Raw genomic sequence first — 8,381 nt, forward strand, 5'->3', positions numbered from 1 at the left:
TGTCAGAGTCTTAAAAAAAACCGAAATTAAGGTCAGAACATAAATGATACCAGATTTAAATAATATTATTAAGGGTCATGCTAAACAGTGCCTCGGGGCACTTGTTAAGCATACTAAAAATGGAAATTAAATGATAAAGTTAATGCTAGAAAGATGACTTTTATGTTTTTAATGTATTAAATACACAAGGTTCAAGGTAAAACTTTTTAATATGCTTAACTAGTGCTCCGAAACTTTTTTAGCATTTTTCTATTATTAAATTGATATGCGAGGATCACGGTTTTAGTAAATGGACCATAATCTAAGAATGTATTATTTTCCCATTGAGTACCTAATAGGTACTACCATTGGAGCAAAATGCATTGAGTGTCTAAAAGGTACTATTTCTCAAATAGGTACCCTCTCTCTCTCTCTCTCCTCATTATAATATATTTTTGTGGGACATACTTATAAAGATATAGTATTATTTATGAGATATAGAGTTATTAGTGAGACCGATTTAGAACTTTTTAAGAGGTGATGAGTTGGAGGGATTGAGTACTTATTAGGTACTATTATTAAAAAATAATAAATAAGTGATGTGTACACGTGAAACCCAGTTAAGTACTCAAATTTGGGGAGCTCTATTATGGATGCTTTTTTTTTTTTTGATAAGCAAAAATTGAATTATAAGGAGTACAAGGGGTACTCAACCCTTACAATTCAGAATAGATCACTTTAGATGCGTTGAAAACAATCTAAATGATTATTACGCCATTCAGAGAAAACTAAATTAACATTGTTCCCTGTTCGGCCTATAAACCAAAACCAAGAAAAATAAACAATTTGCTCCACTAAAGATGATATGTTGACACAGTCTCCTCTAAAAATAATGTTATTATGCGTACGCCAAATACTCCACGTCGTCGCCAACCAAATTATATGACGAATTCGCTTGCTATGATTGCCTTTTGCTAATTCACCAAACAAAGTGAAATGACTTGTAACGTCCTCAAAAGGGATGACATTAGTGCCCAACCAAACAAATATTTTCTGCCAAATTTGTGAGGTAATGCAGCAAGTGAAAAAAATGTGTTGTATGTCCTCTACCTCTTTGAAGCAAAATACGCAACTTCTCTCATGATTATTCGAGATAATACCTTTGCGAAATAAAGCCTCCCGGGTTGGTAATTTTTCAAGTAACAGCCGCCAACCGAAAACGCTAACTTTTGATGGAACATTGTTCTTCCATAATCTTTTTAATGCTGCCACTGTATATATATCCAGAGTAGTACCTACACGCATGTCCTGCAAAACCATGTACGTTGATCGAACCGAAAAAGAACCATCAGAATTTGATGACCACCTTCGCCTGTCGCTAGAAGCTCTGTTAGGCCGAACTTGTTCAAGCAATTGATGCAATTCATTGAAGGATTCAATATCTGCATCATCAAGTGCTTCCATCCAATTGAGTTTCCAAGACCACGAGTTGTTATTCCATATCCCCATATTTGAAATGCAAGCATCTTTATGAGATGCTCTTAATATGCTTAACTTTTTTAGCATTTTTCTATTATTAAATTGATATGCGAGGATCACGGTTTAGTAAATGGACCATAATCTAAGAAAATGGACCATAATCTAAGAATGTAGCATTTTCCCAACATCAAAGTTGTTGTCATATTTTCAATTTCACACTAGTTTGAGTTACATTTGTATTTGTTCATTCTTGGATGCAACAACACATAGAGATATATATCCAGATAATGGCAACAATAATAGTTCGGTGATTTGTTTTTAGTCAAAAAAAAAAAAAATAGTTCGCTGATATATTATCCTCTCCCCGTCCCCAACAAGATATTAATATTAAATTCAGATGTCTAGAATGGAACACGATGTAAAAATAATACTCCCTCCCGTCATTTTTATAAGAAATAAAAGTAAAATATTTTTGATTTTTTTTATAAGAAATTTTGATCAATTTTTAAATGTATTAGACATTTAATTTTATTTGTGTCCTTATTTATTACGAGAATATTAAAAATAAGTAAATTAGTATAATTAAGACTAATTAAATACGAGTATTCATGAAATAAATTCAAATGTATATGAATATTAAATGAAGACAACTATTTACGATGTGTTTTCGTGATCTTAGTGATATTTGTGTTTTGTTTCTTATAAAAAGGATCGGAGGGAGTATTATATCAAAAAATAATTATTAAATTGATATGCGAGGATTTTAGTAAAGGTAAAAAAATAATTTTTTAGCCTTGACATTTTTTGGGAGCATGGTTTCTCATAAAATTAAAATATATCATGATTTTTTTATTGCGATAAATCTCCTCAATGATTGTTGTCCGCTAACTCATCTTTAGCCGACTCTTTATGAAATATACATCAGGTTCATTGTAACACAATAAAACCCGACTAATATTTCAAATAAAAATATTATAATTGATAAGTGCTTCGTAGGGTGTCACACATTCTCATATAAAAACAATCGATAATTAATTAGAAACATGCTGTAGAATTATTTAAAACTTCAAATAAAAATTTCATATATAGTTTCAAAATGGATAACAACTTCAACGAAATAAACATCGTGTCAAATTCGAGAACTTAAAAACAACAGAAATAATTGGATAATTCACTCTTCAATATTATAATATCAGAGCAACTCGACTTTTAAATAAAGTTGTGTTGAAGAAGACTCCAACCTAATTACTCCCGACTTACTTCGACTAATTATTAGCAACTTGAAAATCTACGATTACATATCATAGAGTCAAGCCAGAAAAGAAACACAAAAGAGGTGAGAAATGAAGTTTACACAAGATATATAACTGAACAATAGAAACATGAGAAATAGTAAAATATATGAATTAATAAGGCAAGATATCGTCCTCGTGGACGATCAAACATAGCAAAACAAAACAAAAAATTTACATAATATAACAACTCAAAATATATAATAAATTTTGAAAAGAAATAACTCAGACATAATATTTAATTTAAAAAATGTTTTCCTCAATTGAATGACGAATATTTACAAATGATTCGCGGTGACATTACCAATAAAGAAGTGAAGAGAGCTGTTTTCAATATGAGTCCGTGGAAAGCTCCGGGACCTGACGGTTTTCCTGCAGGTTTTTATCAGAAGTCTTGGTAGTGGGGCAAAGTGTGTGTGATTTTGTCAAGCGGGTGTGGTCGAATCCTCTCTGTGTGCGGGATGTTAATTACACTGATATATGTTTAATCCCGAAGGTTGATCAGCCAGAGTCCATAATCCAGCAGTTTAGACCCATATCTTTGTGTAACACTTTATACAAAATTGTGAGTAAAGTTATGACTAATAGAATAAAAGATACTATTACAACAGTGGTGTCCCCTCATCAGACAGGTTTTATTTCTGGAAGGAGTATTCATGAGAATATCGTCGTCGCTCAGGAGATGGCTCACAGCATGCGCAAGTTAAATGGAAAGGTGGGGTATTTTGCTATCAAAGTAGATTTGTCCAAAGCCTATGACCGCCTCAACTGGAATTTCATTCATCAGACTCTTACTGAGGTGGGATACCCTTTGGAGTGGATCAATGTAGTCATGACCTCGGTTACTAGCGTCCGTACGAATGTCAAATGGAATGGTGTTAGAGCGGAGTACTTTCAACCACAACAAGGTATTAGGCAGGGTGATCCTATATCGCCTTATCTTTTTGTTATTTGCATGGATAAACTGTCGCATTTGATTACGTAAGGAGTTCAGGAGGGAGAGTGGAAACCTATGAGGGCGGGTAAAAATGGTCCCTTTATTTCGCATCTTATGTTTGCGGATGACTTACTTCTTTTTGCGGAGGCTACTTCCATACAAATGAATGTTGTTCTAAGAATTCTTGGCCAGTTCTGCCAATTATCAGGTCAACAAGTCTCTCATGAGAAAACTAGCATCATGTTCTCAAAGAATGTTGGCCATCAAGTTAGAGAGGAGTTACTACTATTATCTGGCTTCAATGTAACCCCTTCTTTGGGGAAATATTTAGGAGTTCCTCTTGTGGGGAGAGCTCCAAGGAGATCAGACTATAACTACTTGTTAGATCAGGTAAAGAGCAAGTTATCGGCATGGAAAGCAAAACAATTGTCTTTCGCCGGTAGAGTTACGCTTTCGAAGTTGGTTATCGAGGCCATTCCCATCTATCCCATGATGACTACTCCCATTCCGAAAGCTTGTTTGAATGAAATTCAGAAAATCCAGCGGGCTTTTATATGGGGTGACGAAGATGGAAGTCGCAAATACCATGCTGTGAGTTGGGACATTGTTACCAAACCAAAAACTCATGGTGGTTTGGGTATTCGGCGCTTAATTAATATGAATAAAGCTTGGTTAATGAAATTAGGCTGGGCTCTTCGAACTGGTCAACAAGCTCTGTGGATCGAGGTTGTCAAAGGTAAATATGTGAGACAAAATTCAAGTATTGAAGATCCCATTGTGAGAGCGCAAGACTCTACTTTGTGGAAGAGTTTTTCTACTGCTTTACACAATTTTCATATGTATGAATTTTGGACTATTGGTGATGGGGGCTACTGTGAATGCATGGAGTGATCATTGGTTATTATATGGGAGGTCAATAAAAGATCTTGGCATTGTAATACCTCACGAATTGCAAGGTTGGAAGGTGAAGGACTTAGTGGATAATAATGGGGTTTGGAAAGTAGATGATCTAAGTACATGGCTACCTCAAAATATAATAAACAGATTATTTGCTATTGTACCACCAAAAAATGTTGCTGCTGCGGACAAGCTAGCTTGGAGAGGCACAACAGATGGAAAATTCAGTATTGCTTCAGCATATACAATGCTTTGTAATTTTAATGATGACGAGTGGGATGTTGTGTGGCGGCGGGTTTGGCGCCTGCAAGTTCCGGAGCGAGTTCGTAGCTTTATATGGTTGGTGAAACATGATAGTTTAATTACAAATTATCGCAAGAGTAAGATGAATGTTTGTACACCTTGGTGTAAGCACTGTGTGGATATAGTTGAAGATACCATGCATGTTCTTCGAGACTGCCCTTTAGCCAAAGTAATTTGGTGTAATTTGATGAATGGCTTAGTAGGAGATACTTTTTATGTTGCTAATTTGCATGATTGGATAACTATGAACCTGCATCAAGATCTTGGGAGAGCGAAGGCAGGTATTTGAAGTTGTGTGTGGGCAGTCGGGTGTCATTTTCTTTGGCTTTGGCGTAACAGAGAGGCTCATGGAGATGAGCGAGTAAGGCCGAGTCAACCGTGGCAGGTGATCATGAACTGGGTTCATCATTATAAGCGAGCCAATGTTTCGCAGATAGCATCGCATATAACAACTAAGGAGGTAGTACAAATTGGGTGGAATGGTCCGGAAGGAGATTGGATAATGCTCAATACCGATGGTGCTAGTAGGTGCGGTAGCACTGCTGGATGCGGGGGATTGCTAAGAAATTCGGGTGGTCAATGGCTCGGGGGTTTCTCACATCATTTGGGTCGTTGTAATGCATACATTGCAGAGCTGTGGGGGGGGGGGGGGGGGGGGGTCTTTGATGGTCTCACGTTTGCATATGATAGAGGTTTCAAAAAGATTGCGCTGCATATCGACTCTAATGTTGTGGTACACACTCTTTAAAGCGACAAGGATGAAAGTGTTGTTGGATGGAGAATTATTCAAGAAATTAGACGGTTAATTGGTATGGATTGGGAAGTTAAGATTTGTCACTCTTATCGTGAATCAAATGCTTTTGCTGATGCTCTTGCTAATTTGGGGTGTGATCATGAGCCGGGGATGCGTGTCCCGTGAGTCTGAGCTCATTGTTGTTAGCTGATGTTATGAGGATAACTACCCCTAGAGTCATCTCTCTGTAGTTTCTTTTCTTTTGGGCTTTGGCCCCTTTTATATCCAAAAAAAAAATCACAACACATAAATGAATGCAATGCGAAAACCTATACCCTCTAAATGCATGTGATACCGGGGTTAGAAGGCTTGACACATAAATGAATATGAAATTCACATCAACAAAAAGAACATGAATTTCCAATTTAGAAAGGATTCAACAAACATAAACATCAAATAATTAAAGAAAAGAAAGAGAAAAGACTATATTTATCATTACTAAAACTCAGCTAGCCTTGAAAACCAAAAAAAAAAAATTAAAAACTCAGCTAGCCTCTTACTAAATCCATTACACGTAAGATTGAAGATTGACTTGAAAATTAGGAAATAAAAATTATATTTGTTTTTAAATTGAATGTGTTTAAAAACAGAGAGAGAGAGAGAGAGAGATATCAATAATAATCACAAGAAATGGACATTGCTTATCAAAAAAAAAAAAAAAAAAAAAAAAACAAGAAATGGACATTGTAAGAGAATAATATGCTCAAATGTTTCTCAATTGCTAAGGAAGAAATTGCAATTATAAAGGTTATCATCAATTGTGATCTTGTTATATATGTGAAAACCTCCATAGAATAAAAGAATGAGAGGGCCGAGGGAGATAAATTTACACCTATTGTCTTACCCTAGCTAGTTAACTAGGTTGGAAGGTTGCTTAAGGTGGCTAGTTAGTACGGGTTGATATCATACTTAACATCATAGGGAACATGCCCTTGCAATTTTTTGGAACTGGATTGAGTTGCAATCCAAATAGAAACAGCACTTCGTGGACTTAGTATTAGTTAAGAAACACCGACAAAGAATTCGTCCAAGTGGTAATAGTTTTGACCCTCTTAATAGATTTGATTTAATGATTCATACGTATGGAAAAAAAATTATTAGAAGAGGAGAAAAATTTCTAATCAAAAAACGTTTAATTTTTTTTTTTTTACTTGATTAGGATATATATTTTACTAAACATATGATATTTTATGAATATTGGTAATATATAACTATTATTATAGGGCTTCAAAATTAATCTATTGAGTACATCTGATATTTTATAAATACCGATAAAATATATAACTATTATTATAGGACCTCAAAATTTTGAGTTGAGGCTCCCAAAATTTGGAGGACCGATGCCGTCGCTCACCCTGCACCTCTATGGGGGCCGGGCCTGATATTCAGCAAAACCACGACTAATTTTTTCCTTTATCAAAAGTTGAGGATATTAAAGGCATGTTTGTTTAAGCTTTAAAAAAGAGATTTGTTAGACCATCCACAATGGAGCACTCCAACTTTGAGTACTTAAATGAGTCTCACATTGACACATCACTAATTTATTATTTTTTAATAATAGTATCTAATAGGTACTCAACCCCTCCAATGGAGCACTTCTTAAAAAGTTCTAAAATGGGTCCATCAATAATTCTACATCATTACAATAACTTATTATTTAATTATATATTTTATAATATAAATTGATTGAATGATAAAATTACAAAATTAGTATGTACTATTTTTTTTTATAATTCGAAAAAAATTAAAATTCAAAATTTAATTTAAAATAATATTGCCAAATTTTAAGAATTAGATAATTAAAAAATAATTTAAAATAACATTACATAATTTTAAAAACAATTAATTTTGTTGATCATCATGCCCAAAACGTTGCCAAATATGCTCGACAAGATCATGTTGAAGTTGAAGATGAGCTCGCCTATCTTGAATTTGTGCTCTTCTTGATAAGTGTAGCTCATTATGGATAAATACAATCGGCTAAATAATACCCCATATTATATTGGGTTCTATTTACCGAATATTGCATCAACGTCTATATGGTTGGCATTAATTTTTTTTGAGGCATGCCAATTCAAAAATTATGCTTTTGTGATGTACAAAAATAAAATTGTGTTTTTGTACCATTAATTCAAATTGAATATATAAAATAAAGTTGGCTCATGAAAATAATATTTTAATGAAAATTAAGGTGGGTCCAAGAGGAGAGAGATGATTCTTATTTTAGAAGTAGTACATAATAAGTACTCAAATGGGTGGTACTCCAATAGTAGTACCTAATAAGTACCATAAGTACCTACACCATTGGAGGTGTTTTGATTTCCGAACATGAAAGTTGTCCTCATTTTTCTATTTGTTTATTGTCGCCGTACCAAATTATAGGTACGATGTTTATTGTCATTAAAGGTTATCATCAATTGTTCGGAACATGACAATAATTTGTCATTATAGGTACGATGTTTATTGTCATTATAAAGGTTAACATCAAAGTTGTTCTCATTTTTCTATTTTTCTATTTTTCTATTTTTCTATTTGTTTATTGTCGCCGTACCAAATTATTATTTGTTCTAAATTTCACATATTCCGAACAACAATTTTACTAGTATTTTAGGTACGATGTGCCATTTTTATCTTATGTGTTTTTGTCATTTCACAACTATAATATGTTATCCTCTTGTTGCACATGTATCATTTTTAACTT

This window comes from Trifolium pratense, linkage group LG6 (genome assembly GCF_020283565.1).
Source record: "Trifolium pratense cultivar HEN17-A07 linkage group LG6, ARS_RC_1.1, whole genome shotgun sequence".
In the NCBI taxonomy this organism is placed as follows: domain Eukaryota; kingdom Viridiplantae; phylum Streptophyta; class Magnoliopsida; order Fabales; family Fabaceae; genus Trifolium; species Trifolium pratense.